At 44.7% G+C, this 14,894-nt stretch overlaps 1 pseudogene; it reads right to left on the reverse strand.

Annotated features, from left to right (window-relative positions):
* The window catches only part of LOC128646992 (DNA-binding protein inhibitor ID-2-like), a 48,220-nt pseudogene extending 33,572 nt beyond the window's left edge, over nt 1–14,648 (reverse strand).
* Between the last annotated feature and the right edge of the window lie 246 nt (nt 14,649–14,894).

Consider the following 14,894-nt stretch of genomic DNA (forward strand, 5'->3'; position numbering starts at 1 on the left):
GTATACGGTTTTATTTTTTAAAGGCACAGTACATCGTTTTTTTGTTTTGTTTTGTTTTTCAACAAAAATTTTAAAAGCGTTTGTTTTTTAATCACATTAAAACGACCAATATTGCTATTGATAGTTTGTTTATCATGGCTGACCTTCAGGAAGGTACATGTTCTATGTGTTTAGATGCCAATGTGGAACCCCCTATCCCTTTTTGTCCCTCATGTACTGAGAGGGCTTTACAGTTTAAAGAACAAATTTTCTTTAATGCAAGTATGTCTAAGGATGTTTCTCAGCCTGATGAGACTCAGGGTGTGCCGCATCTTTCTCCCCAAGCGTCGCAACCTTTAACGCCCGCTCAGGCGATGCTGTGTTCTTCAACTGCATCCACTTCATTCACTCTGCAGGATATGGCTGCAGTTATGTCATTCCACTCTTACAGAAGTTTTATCTAAGTTGCCAGTTTTACAAGGCAAACGTAGTAGGACAGAGACCCATGTGGTCCCTGCAGCATCTGATGCTTTGATGGCTATCTCCGATGTACCCTCCCAGGGCTCTGAATTGGGGGGTAGGGAGGCCCTGTCTGATGGGGAACTGTCGGACTCAGGAAGTGCATTGCCCCTGACAGATTCGGACGTCATGTCCTTCAGATTTAAGCTTGAGCACTTTCACCTCTTGCTGCGAGAGGTCTTGGTGACTCTGGACGACTGTGACTCTATTGTGGTCCCACCAGAGAAATTGAGTATGATGGACAAATACTTAGAGGTCCCTTCTTATTCCGATGTTTTTCCGGTTCCTAAGAGAATTTCAGAAATTATTACAAGGGAATGGGAAAGACTGGGTATCCCGTTCTCTCCTTCCCCTATTTTTAAGAAAATGTACCCTATAGCTGACACCGTTCGGGACTCTTGGCAGATAGTCCCTAAGGTGGAGGGAGCTATTTTCTACCCTGGCGAAGCGTACGACTATTCCTATTGAGGACAGTTGTGCTTTCAAAGACCCCATGGATAAGAAGTTGGAGGGTCTTCTCAAAAAACTCTGTTCATCAAGGGTTTTTATTGCAATCGGCGGCCTGCAGTCACGACTGCGGCTGCTTTTTGGTTTGACGCTTTAGAAAAGTCTCTTAGAACTGAGAACTCTTTAGAGGAAATACAGAAAAGAATTAAGGCCCTTAAGATGGCTAATTCTTTTATTACGGATGCTTCCTTTCAGATCACCAAACTAGCGGCTAAGAGTTTGGGATTCTCCATCTTAGCACGAAGAGCTTTATGGTTAAAATCTTGGTCTGCGGATGTGTCCTCTAAATCCAAGCTTTTGGCTATTCCTTTCAAGGGATAGACCCTATTCGGGCCTGATTTGAAAGAAATCATTTCTGATATTACGGGAGGTAAGGGTCATCTCCTCCCTCAAGACAAAACATCTAAGCAAAGGGGACGACAGAGTAATTTTCGTTCCTTTCGTAATTTCAAAGGGGTCCCCCCTTCCTCTTCCGCTAAACAGGAAGGGAATTATTCTCAAGCCAAGCCCACCTGGAGACCCAACCAGGCTTGGAACAAGGGTAAACAACCCAAGAAGCCCGCTGCTGCTCCCAAGACAGCATGAAGGGGCGGCCCCCGATCCGGGACTGGATCTAGCAGGGGGCAGACTTTCTCTCTTTGTCCAGGCTTGGATAAGAGATGTTCAGGATCCCTGGACACTAGAAATCGTGTCTCAAGAAGGTTTCTTCTTTCACGATTGTCTGTAGACCAGATAAAAAGAGAGGCGTTCTTACGTTGTGTAAAAGACCTCTCCACTATGGGAGTAATTTGAACAGGGGCAGGGGTTTTACTCAAATCTTTTTGTGGTTCCCAAAAAATAAGGAATGTTCCGACCCATTTTAGATCTCAAGAGTCTAAACAAGTTTCTCAGAGTTCCATCCTTCAAGATGGAGACTATTCGGACAATTCTTCCATTGATCCAGGAGGGTCAATATATGACTACCGTGGACTTAAAGGATGCATATCTTCATATTCCTATCCACAGAGATCATCACCAGTTCCTGAGGTTTGCCTTTCTGAACAAACATTTTCAGTTCGTAGCCCTTCCTTTCGGGCTGGCCACGGCACCCAGGATCTTCACAAAGGTTCTAGGGTCTCTGCTGGCGGTCCTCAGGCCGCGGGGCATTGCGGTGGTGCCTTATCTGGACGATATTCTGATCCAGACGTCGTCTTATCAGCTGACAGTCTCATACCGACATTGTTCTATCCTTTCTAAGGACTCACGGGTGGAAGGTGAATCCAGAAAAGTGTTCACTAATTCCACAGACAAGGGTTCCTTTCCTGGGAACTCTAATAGACTCTATATCCATGAAAATCTTTTTGACGGAAGTCAGAAAGTTAAAGATTCTGAATACATGCCGATCCCTTCAGTCCAATCCTCGGCCATCAGTGGCTCAGTGCATGGAGGTAATTGGATTGATGGTGGCGGCAATGGACATCATTCAGTTTGCTCGTTTTCATCTCAGACCTCTACAACTGAGCATGCTCAGACAGTGGAATGGAGATTATGCAAATTTGTCTCCTCAGATAGATCTGGATCAGGAGACAAGGAACTCTCTTCTTTGGTGGTTGTCGCCGGATCATCTGTCCCAAGGGACGTGCTTCCGCAGACCCTCATGGGTGATAGTGACAACGGATGCCAGCCTACTAGGATGGGGTGCAGTCTGGAATTCCCTGAAGGCTCAGGGTGTGTGGACCCGGTCGGAGTCTCTACTTCCCATCAATATTCTGGATTTGAGAGCAATATTCAATGCGCTTCAGGATTGGCCTCAGTTGGCTTCGGCCAAATTCATCCGGTTTCAGTCGGACAACATCACGACTGTGGCTTACATCAATCATCAGGGAGGAACAAGGAGTTCCTTAGCGATGACAGAAGTATCCAAGATAATTCGGTGGGCGGAGGCTCACTCTTGTTATCTGTCAGCAATCTACATCCGGGGGAATGGGAACTCCATCCGGAGGTCTTTGTCACCCTGATTCTCAGATGGGGCAGACCGGAGCTGGATCTTATGGCTTCTCGTCAGAATGCCAAGCTCCCGAGATACGGATCCAGGTCCAGGGATCCTCATGCCGCATTGATAGATGCCTTGGCAGTGCCTTGGTCGTTCAACCTAGCTTATGTGTTTCCACAGTTTGCTCTCCTTCCCCGTGTGATTGCTTGGATCAAACAGGAGAGGGCTTCGGTGATTCTCATTGCTCCTGCGTGGCCTCGCAGGACTTGGTATGCCGATCTGGTGGACATGTCCTCTCTGCCACCGTGGAAGCTTTCATTGAGGCAGGACCTTCTCATTCAGGGACCCTTCCATCATCCGAATCTAATTTTTCTGCAGCTGAACGCTTGATTTTATCTAAGCGAGGGTTCTCTGATTCGGTCAATGATACCTTGATCCAGGCACGTAAGCCTGTTACTAGAAAGATTTACCATAAGATATGGCGTAAATATCTTTATTGGTGCGAATCCAAGGGCTACTCATGGAGTAAGATTAGGATTCCTAGGATTTTGTCCTTTCTCCAAGAAGGATTGGAGAAAGGATTATCAGCAAGTTCCTTAAAGGGACAGATTTCTGCTTTATCTATTTTGCTACACAAACGTCTGGCAGATATTCCGAATGTTCAATCTTTTTGTCAGGCTCTGACTAGGATCAGTCCTGTGTTTAGACCTATTGCTCCTCCTTGGAGTTTGAATTTAGTTCTTAAGGTTCTTCAAGGGGTTCCGTTTGAACCTATGCATTCCATAGATAGTAAGTTGTTATCTTGGAAAGTTTTATTTTTGGTTGCTATTTCTTCTGCTCGCAGAGTTTCTGAACTTTTGGCATTACAATGTGATTCTCCTTACCTTATTTTTCATTCCGATAAGGTAGTGTTACGTACCAAACCTGGTTTTCTTCCTAAGGTTGTTTCCAACAAAAATATTAATCAGGAGATTATTGTTCCTCCATTGTGTCCTAATCCTTCTTCTAAGAAGGAGCGTCTGTTACATAACTTGGACGTGGTCCGTGCCCTGAAGTTTTACTTGCAGGCGACTAAAGAATTTTGTCAATCATCTTCATTATTTGTTGTTTTTTCTGGAAAACGTAGGGGCCAGAAAGCTACGGCTACCTCTTTCTTTTTGGCTGAAGAGTATCATCCGTTTTGCATATGAGACTGCTGGACAGCAGCCTCCTGAAAGATTTATGGCTCATTCTACTAGGGCTGTGGCTTTCTCATGGGCATTTAAAAATGATGCTTCTGTTGAACAGATTTGCAAGGCTGCAACTTGGTCGTCTCTTCACACTTTTTCCAAATTTTCCAAATTTGATACTTTTGCCTCACCCGAGGCTGTTTTTGGGAGAAAGGTTCTTCAAGCAGTGGTGCCTTCCGTTTATGTTCCTGTCTTGTCCTCCCTTTCATCTGTCTCCTATAGCTTTGGTATTGTATCCCATAAGTAAGGATGAAATCCGTGGACTCGTCATATCTTGTAAAAGAAAAGGAAATTTATGTTTACCTGATAAATGTATTTCTTTTACGATATGACAAGTCCACGGCCCACCCTGTCATTTTCTAAGACAGGTCTTTATTTTTGTTAAACTTTAGTCACCTCTGCACCTTGGCTTTTCCTTTCTCTTGCGCTTTTTACTGAAAGAAGTGCTTGCTATGTTGGAGGTCCCTGAACCAAAACTTCCGGAAGAACCTTCAATCCCTAAACTAGATAGGGTTTACGAAGACAGGGTGGTGCCTCAGACCTTCCCAGTGCCCGTGAAGATGGCTACTATTATTAAGGAGTGGGAAACTGGGCTTGTCTTTTTCTCCATCTACCTCTTTTGAGAAGTTGTTCCCCATTCCGGACTCTCAGCTCGAGCTATGGGGGGGCCATTTTTTTTTTATTTATTTTTTTAAATATATTTTTATTTGAGAAATTTCACAGGTAACAAAAATATCAAAAGTATGCAACATCTTCAGTAATACAAAAATGGCAAATATGACAGCTAGAATAGTATTAGTAATCTCTATACAAATGATGCTAGAGTGCTGCAAGACAATTCAAACTTTTCTCATTTTCAGATTAATAAAACATATGTAAATACATACATAAGTAAGTAGATAAGTTTACTCTCATAGGTTAGATTATGATAGATAAAGGGTAGGGGAAGGAGATGGAGGAACCTGGAGAGGAGGTAAAGAATGGGAAGATGGCCACTAAGGTAAGGGAGAGGGAGAGACGATTAAGGTCTATACGACTCTATATCTTTTCAGCTAGGGAATTTTTCGCACCAGGGAGTCCAAGTCTCATAATAAAAGTCAAGTTTATCTAGGGCTGAATGCGAATATGCTTAAATTTTTGAGAGAAAATTGGCTGTGGCTAAGATCTGTGAGATGGTGGGAGGGGTGGGTTGTTTCCATGCTTTCGCAATTTCTAATTTAGTGGACATTAGAATGTAAATAGTTAAGGCTTTATGTGCCGGGGTAAGGGTTGGAAAGTCCAAATGAAGCAGGCAGGTTTGGGGGCTTAGCTTAGGGATGATACCTTAGGAGTTTGTAATGTAGTTCCCAAAGGGATGTGCGATGTAGCAGTTTTTTAGTATACTTAAGTTCTCTATACCAGGAGTCAGCGTCAGCCGTGAAGTTTAGCTCTGTCTCCCAGGCAATATATTGTGAAACTTTGTGCTGCGAGAAAGGAGCAAGTAGGATCTCGTAATGAAACGATAAAGTCCCCTTTATTTTGTGGGGTTGTGACCATCTCTGCTCCCACACTGTAACTGGTCTGAGATTCTTTTTAGGGAATCCCCACGATCTTACTATGGAGCAAAGACGGAAGGTCTCGAATTTCAAAGGGGTCGGGATCCGCAATTTATTACAAATCGCTAAATGGGATATACCGCTAGACTGATCATAGAGATCGGCGATGTAATCCACATCAAAAGAGGTCCAACTTGAAATATGTGAATCAGGGAGGCAAAAAAGGACGCTAACAATAGTTTGTCTCGGGGAGGGGTGGGGGGCTATCAAATTTGAGTGTCTCACCTGATCTCAAAAACGTAGGGTGTCTAAAATTACCGGATGCGTGGTGTGGAGACTTTTCCAATAATGGGACGGCACCCAAGGCAGGTCGACTAGACATAGGCCTGGGGGAAGGAGTGACTGCTCGACTCCCCTCCAGGAGGCTGGGTTTTCCCAATGGCCCCACTCCGTGAGATGCGTTAGTCGAGCAGCTTGGTAGTATAGAATAATATTTGGCATACCTAGTCCGCCTCTGTCACTAGGTCTCTGAAGAGTTTGTCTCGAGGTTCGGGGTTTCTTATCTTTCCAGACGTAGCAGGTGATAAGGCTTTGAAATTTGTTAAGAATTGGCCTAGGTACATTAATTGGGATTGTACAAAACAGGTAGGTAATCTTTGGTATAAAAGACATTTTGATAGCCGCGATCCTACCTGTCCAGGAAATTTCACAGTAGTCCCAGGAATCCAATAGCTTTTTCCATTCCGGAAGTCTCTCTGTAAAGTTTTTGGAAATGACTGAAGTGACACTTGGGGAGAGGTGGATACCTAACAGCTTAAGAGAGCAGGGGGACCATTGAAATTTATATTTACTCCGCAAAGAGAGAAGGTCCTGTGCTGGAATGTTGATATATAGCGCCTCGGTTTTAGATAAGTTAGTGTAATAGCTAAGGGTTTTGAACTTGGAAATGATTTTAAACACAGCTGGGAGCGACCTAGGGAGATGGTGTGTTGAAGTGACCCCATCGGGAAACCAGAAATATCTGGATCTGATCTAATAGCCTGTGTGAGTGGCTCGATAGAGAGAGCAAACAGGAGTGGGGAGAGGGGGCAACCCTGTCTCGTCCCGTTTGATATGACAAAACTATTGGATTGAAATCCTACTCCCTTAACTCTGGCAGTTGGATTGGAGTAGAGGGCTTGAACCGATATAATAAATTTCTCTGTGATCCCGAACACGCGCAGGGTTTCCCATAAATACTCCCACCTCACCCTGTCAAAGGCTTTCTCAGCATCCAGTGACAGGGCTAACGTGGGCGTATCTCCTCTTGCACTTTCAATCAATATATATAACACCCGCCGTGTGGCGTCCGGGCCTTCTCTTTGGGGTATGAATCCCACTTGGTCTGGGTGAACCAGAGTGGAGATAATTTGAGCGAGGCGGTTTGCTAAGATCTTAGCGTATATTTTGGTATCTATATTGAGTAACGAAATTGGGCGATAACTCCCACATTCTTGCGGATCCTTACCTGGTTTTGGAACGGTAGTAATTGAGGCCTCTAGGAACTCCTTTCGGAAACTACCCTTGTTCTGTACTTCATTAAAAACTCTACAGAGAATTGGGGAAATCTGAGGTGAATAAGATTTATAGAATTGGCTTGTAAAGCCATCAGGACCTGGAGATTTTGCTACTTTGAGGTCTCTAATGCCTAAGGAAAACTTCCTCAAGAGTAATTGGGGATGACAAAGCCACCGTATCTGATTGATCCAATTGGGGAAGATTTAAAGTATACAAATATCTACGAATGCTGTCTGGGTTGAGTGTTACAGTAGGGTCCGAGGATCTCAAGTTATAAAGTTGATGATAGAAATTTTTGAAAGCTTCATCTATTGCTGAAGGGGACGTTACACGTCCGTTACCGAGATTAATGGAAGTTATTTTGGCTTGCGCCGTCCTATTTCTTAGTTTCCTAGCTAACAGTGCAGAAGCTTTATTACTATTATGATAGTAGACTTGTTTGAGTCTTTCTCAAGCAGACTGAGTTTTATTAACTTCTAGGGTCTTTATCTGCTTGGTAATCTCTGAAATTTGAGAATTTATTGGAGCGGAGTAAGTAATAGAGAGTTCGAGCTTCAGGGTTCTGAGTTGACAATTAAGAGACGCAAGCGAGGCTCCCTGGGCCTTCTTGATTTGGGAGGCCTTTTCAATGAAGAATCCTCTGAGATATGCCTTTAGGGTGGCCCAAATTACTTCCTCTGAAAGTAGAGGAGTACGATTTACACTTAGGAAATCGGTAATTACTGCTAAAGTTTCCACTTTAATCATAGGGGAAGTAACAAGAAAATATTTGGGGTGCCACGTAATGACTGTTGGGTGGGGGGAGGGTTCGCCTAGGGTCACTGTCAAGGAATCGTGGTCCGACCACGAAACCGCTGAGATCGTCGCGTCAGAGACCATGTCTAAAAGGTGAGAGCTTAAAAAAAAGAAATCGATCCTAGAATGAGATTTATGGGGGGCTGAATAGAAAGTGAATTCCCGTTCGTTTGGATGAACCGTTCTCCATACATCATACAAATCGTACTGTTTAAATAAGTTTTGGAAGGCTGCTGACAGGGGCTGCAACGTCCTCTCCGATGTGGAAATTGGGGGGCCTGCTCTGTCTGTCAGGGGGTTCCATATGAGATTAAAATCTCCTCCCCAAACCAGTTCTCCCTGGGTCACGGCCGACACTGACTCCAGCAAATGTCTAAGAAATCTAATTTGACCTGAATTGGGTGCGTAGATATTTACCAGGGTGAATATCTTAGCGTTAAGTTTGCAAATTAAAATTATGAAACGTGCCTGCGGGTCTTGTTCTATATAAATGGGCTCATATACAGTTGAGGAGCTGACTAATATTGCGACCCCTCTTGACTTGGAGTGAAAAGACGCTGTAACTACTATGGGAAATTTTCTGTAAGTGTATGTGGTACCCGTGTTGGCCAACCAATGTGTCTCCTGAATGAAGGCCACATCGATTTTGTTGCGTAGGAGCGTATTAAATAGTAAGCTACGCTTGGTCGGGGAGTTAAGCCCTTGAGTATTAAGAGTTATAAACTGCAGTCGTGACATTGTGGGTATGGGTCTAGGTTTGGGGGGGCCATTTCTTAAGGTGGATGGAGCTATCTCCATGCTCGCTAAGCGTATGACTAAGGAAAAGATAAAGGCCTTAAGGGTAGCTAATTCTTTAATCTGTGATGCAAACATGCAGGTCATTCGCCTGAATGCCAAGACATCAGGTTTCTCTGTTCTAGCTCGTAGGGTGCTGTGGTTAAAATCGTGGTCGGCTGACATGACTTCCAAGTCGAGATTACTATACCTCCCGTTTCAAGGGAAAGTTCTCTTTCGTCCAGGCTTGGACTATATAATATCAACAGTCACGGGAGGCAAGGGTGCTTTCCTTCTGCAGGATAAGAAGAATAAGCCCAAGGGCTCTACTTTTCGTCCCTTTCGTCAGACAAGTCTCAGCGCCAGCAACCTGCTGCGAAGCCGAACAGTCCAAAGTATCCTGGAAGCCAGCTCAATCTTGGAACAAGTCCAAGCAGAGCAAGAAGCCCGCCGAGACAAAGTCGGCATGAAGGGGTGGCCCCCGATCCGTCGCTAAATCGCATAGGGGCAGACTATCTCTGTTCGCAGAGGCTTGGATGAGAGACGTACAGGATCCTTGCATTCTGGAGGTTATCACCCAGGGTTACAGGATAGGGTTCAAGACTCATCTGCCCAGGGGCAGATTTCTCCTGTCAAACCTATTCTCAAGACCAGAGAAGGGAGACGCCTTTCTAGAGTGCGTGAGGGATCTCTCATCTCTCTGAGTAATCCTTCCAGTACCTCTAGCAGAAAGGGGTCTAGGGTTCTATTAAAACCTTTTCATGGTTTCAAAGAAGGAGGGCACATTCTGCACAATTCTGGACCTAAAGTGCCTAAACAAGTTTGTCAGTCCCATCATTCAAAATGGAGACGGTCAGATCGATTCTGCCCCTAGTTCAAGAGGGGCAATTTATGATGACAATAGACTTGAAGGATTCCTACCTTCACGTGCCAATCCACAAGGACCACGTCAGGTTCCTAAGATTCGCGTTTCTGGACCAACACTTCCAGTTTGTGGCCCTACCGTTCAGTCTGGCAACTGCCCCAAGAGTCTTTACGAAGGTTCGTTGGTATTGCGGTGTCTCCCTATCTGGATGATATTCTGGTCCAGGCTCTGTCCTGCAGTCTCGCGGAGGACTGCTCGAGGGCTCTTTTTCTCCTTCGATCCCATGGATGGAAGATAAACGAAGGAAAGAGTTCTCTGGTTCCCAGCAACAGGGTGGAGTTTCTGGGTACAATAATAGATTCTATATCGATGAAGATATTCTTGACAGATCAGAGACGTTCCAATATTGTGTCCAGCTGTCTTGCCCTTCAGACCTTTTCAAGGCCATCTGTGGCCAGGTGTATGAAGGTGATTGGGCTCATGGTATCCAGCATAGATTTCATTCCATTTGCCAGGTTCCATCTCAGACCTCTTCAGTTATGCATGTTGAGACAATGGAACGGCGATCACTCAGATCTATCCCAACAGATTTCTCTAGACAACAGAGTGAGGAAATCCCTCTCTTGGTGGATCCGTCTGGGACAGCTGGCCCAGGGGGACATCCTTCTTGAGGCCATCCTGGGAGATTGTGACCATGGGCGCAAGTCTATCAGGATGGGAAGCTGTTTGGGGTGCCAGAAGGGAACAGGGCAGGTGGACTCGAGAGGAGTCAACTCTACCAATCAATATTCTGGAACTTCGAGCGATATTCAACACTCCTGAGGGCTTGGCACTACCTGGGGTCATCTCGATTCATCAGATTTTAGTCGGACAACATTACCTTGGTGGCTTACATAAACCATCAGGGGGGAACGAGACGCTCCCTAGCCATGAGGGAAGTATCTCGGATTCTGGAATGGGCAGAGACTCACAATTGTTCGCTTTCAGCTATCCACATTCCGGATGTGGACAACTGGGAAGTGGATTTTCTCAGCAGACAATCATTTCATCCGGGGGAATGGTCTCTTCATCCCAAGGTGTTTGTGGAGCTCTGCATCAGATGGGGAACGCCGGAGATAGACCTCATGGCGTCCAGACTCAACTTCAAGCTACCCAGATATGGGTTGCGGTCCATGGGACCCACAGGCAGTGCTGAAAGATGCCTTAGCTGTGCCTTGGGAGTTCAACCCAATTTACATATTTCCATCGTTGCCACTTCTTATCCGAGTGGTGGCCCGCATCAAACAGGAGCAAGCTTCGACCATTCTATTTGCTCCGTTGTGACCTCGGAGGACGTGGTTTGCGGATCTGGTGGGGATGTCATCGTCTCTTCCTTGGAGGTTGCCCTGTCATAGAGATCTGCTGGTTCAGGGTCCCTTTCTACACCAAAATCTCAATTCTTTGAGGCTGACTGCATGGAGATTGAACGCTTAGTCTTGGCCAAGAGAAGTTTTTCTGAGAGAGTAATTGATACTCTTATCCAGAGCAGGAAGCTGGTCACTCGTCACATCTATCATAAGGTATGGATGACTTACTTATCCTGGTGTGAGGAACGTGGATATCCCTTGCACAAGGTTAGGGGATCCAGGAATCTGGTCTTTCCCCAGGATGGACTGGATAAGGGTCTTGCCACCAGTTCCTTAAAGGGACAGATTTTGGCGTTATCGATGCTGTTACATAAGAGGCTAGCAGAGCTTCTTGATATTCAGTCCTTTATTCAGGCTCTGTCTAGGATCAGACCTGTCTTTAGAAATTCTGCTTCTCCAAACTTGGTTCTTAAGGTTTTGCAGAGGGCTCTGTTTGAGCCTATGCATGCGCTTGACAATAAGATTCTTTCCTGGAAGGTTCTATTTCTTCTGGCTATTGCATCGGCTCGCAGAGTCTCTGAGTTAGTGGCCTTGCAATCTGAGCCCCGTTACCTGTTTTTTCACACCGATAAGGCTGTGCTTCACACTGGGTTGGGATCCAAGGTGGTGTCAGATCGTAACATCAATCAGGAGATAGTAGTTCCTTCTTTGTGTCCTAACCCTTCTTCAGAAGGAAAGGTTACTGCATCACTTGGATGTGGTTCGAGCCTTGAAGTTTTATCTTCAGGCCACGAAAGATTTCAGACAGACTTCATCCATATTTGTGGTATATTCAGGGAAGCGTAGGGGGCAGAGGGCCTCTTCCACTTCTCTGTCTTTTTGGTTGAGCAACACTATCCGTTTGGCCTATGAAACAGTGGGACATAAGCCTCCTCAGAGGATTACGGATCACTCAACTAGAGCTGTGGCCTCTTCTTGGGCCTTTAAGAACGAGGCCTCTGTGGGGCAGTTTTGTAAGGCGGCTACTTGGTTCTCCTTACATACATTTACAAAGTTTTACAAATTTGATGTTTTTGCTTCGGCGGAAGCTGTTTTTGGGAGACGGGTTCTGCAGGCTGTGGTGCCCTCAATTTAGGGTCTGCCTCCTTTTCCCTCCCGTTTTTGTTCATTCGGTGTCCTCTAGATCTTGGGTATTTGTTCCCACAAGTAATGAATGAAGCAGTTGGACTCTCCTCCCATTAAGATGGAAAACATAAATTATGCTTAACTGATAATTTAATCTCCATCTGTGGGAGGAAAGTCCACTGCTCCCGTCCGTTTGCTCCGGTGGACAGACCTAAATTTAATATTATTCTTCTGGCACCATTTATACACTGATATTTCTCCTACTGTTCCTTGTTCCCTTGGCAGAATGACTGGGGGATGAGGGGAGTGGGGGAGGTATTTAAGCTTTTGGCTGGGGTGTCTTTGTCTCCTACTGGTGGCCAGGTTCTTATTTCCCACTCTCCTCTCACAGATGAAAATGAAATTATCAGGTAAGCATAATTTATGTTTTTATGTGGTCCAATCTACAGTCATCCATATATCCCTTAATAGTATAGTTATTCAGGAAACTGAAGGGGTACAGAATTACAACATTTGGCCCCTGTGAAGTCGGTAAAAAAAGTTGAAAAACTGTGTGAGGTGCTCTGAGGTGGATTGTAACCTACTACGCTATGCACGGATGGTCCAATGCCGTATTAATGAATACTACTATTCCAACGGACGTCTGCCATCCATCTTTATTTGCTGAACCGCACCATCTGCCAGAAATACTGTACCACGAGGTTGCATTGCAGGCGTCTGAATTGTCATCAGAGTTTATCACGAATGACAGGTACCTAGACACCTGCTCTACTTCCCAGAAGACAACACATGATGGAGCCGACACTGCTTGGGTATTTATATGTATCTTGGATCAACTCTCTGCTGCATGTCATCTTTTTTTTCTAAGCAGAGAGTTGATCCAAGATACATATAAATACCAAGCAGTGTCGGCTGTACATGAGCAGGGAGTTATTTTACAAAATAATCACCGTATATTGATATGTACATTTGTGTTATCCAAGGTAACTCCATTCATTGGCAGCACATGGGAACCTAGACACCTGGGGCCTCCAACTGCAGCGCTATTCCGCTATTTGCTCTACTTCCCAGAAGACAACACACTATATCTATGTCAGATGTGTATTACGTTGGCAATGGAACATTTTGCCAGCTACATAGATATACATAGATATAGTGTGTTGCCTTCTGGGAAGTAGAGCAAATAGCGGAATAGCGCTGCAGTTGGAGTGCCCAGGTGTCTAGGTTCCCGTGTGCTCTCATTGAATGGAGTTACCTTGGATAACACAAATGCACATACCAATATACAGCAATTATTTTGTTTAATAGCTCCCTGCTCATGTACAGCCGACACTGCTTGGTATTTATATGTATCTTGGATCAACTCTCTGCTTAGAAAAAAATGATGACATGTAGCAGAGAGTTGATCCAAGATACATATAACATATAATATGGGTTAGATAGGGTAGTCACTAGTGATTTTTAGGGTTTGAAAGAATTTCTCATTTCAGTGTTTTGTGTGGTTGATCTTCATTTTGCAGTTCACTATTAGTGGTTTAGGAGAATATTGGAGGAAACTTTGGGGAAAGGACAATGGGAAGTGGTTATTTATTTATTTAAAAAAAAAAAAAAAAAGATTCTGTTGAATTTCTTTTCTAATACTATTGTGGGAAGCATTTTAGGAACAATGGGCAACAATCTGTTTTTATAGAGTTCCAGGGGGGCTTGCAGGCATCTGATGGAGGACTGTTTGAAGTGATTTCAGGGTTGGTATGTAGGTTGTCAAGGGGGTGGGTATTGAGATGCTGACTCCTTACCTTGGGTAACACAAATGCACATACCAATATACAGCGATTATTTTGTATAATAACTCCCTGCTCATGTACAGCCGACACTGCTTGGTATTTATATGTATCTTAGATCAACTTTCTACTTAGAAAAAAAAAAAGATGACATGCAGCAGAGAGTTGATCCAAGCTACATATAAATACCCAAGCAGTGTCGGCTCCATTATGTGTTGTCTTCTGGGAAGTAGAGCAAATAGCAGAATAGCGCTGCAGTTGGAGTGCCCAGGTGTCTAGGTTCCTGTCATTCGTGATAAACTCTGATGACAATTCAGACGCCTGCAATGACAAGATGCTGATGTCTGTGTTTAGGGGGGTCAGTGGTGTCCTGGTGGATGATTTATTTGGTCCCAGCCTGGGATGATGGAGACTGACGATGGTCGGTTGGGAATCCAAGACGATCTGCAGATCCAGAATGTAATCTGACGTGCTGCAGGATTTCCATCTTGCTTACTTTCTTGTTCTGTGTAATACTCGGCACCAGTTCCTTCAGCTTGGAATAGCAGTCATTCATGTTGTACAGCAGGCTCATGGGGTCATCCACAGGCGTTTTGCTCCTAGATATACTGTGCTCCGTTAGCCTGTTTATCCTCACAGATCTTACTGGGCTGAAAGCTTTCATGATTTCAAGCTAATGTATACAAGTCCCACAACAACAAGAACCTTTTCCTTATTAAATCCACAACCACACGCTGTGCGTACCAGTGACGTGCAGTGACGTCAGAGGCTGGTGAGGCAGTGGCTTGGATACGCCTTCATTCTTTAGATATCCTTTGTTGAAGAAATAGCAATGCACATGGGTGAGCCAATCACATGAGGTATCTATGTGCAGCCACCAATCAGCAGCTACTGAGCATATTTAGATATG

Source organism: Bombina bombina, chromosome 2 (assembly GCF_027579735.1).
Source record: "Bombina bombina isolate aBomBom1 chromosome 2, aBomBom1.pri, whole genome shotgun sequence".
NCBI classification, from domain to species: Eukaryota; Metazoa; Chordata; class Amphibia; order Anura; family Bombinatoridae; genus Bombina; species Bombina bombina.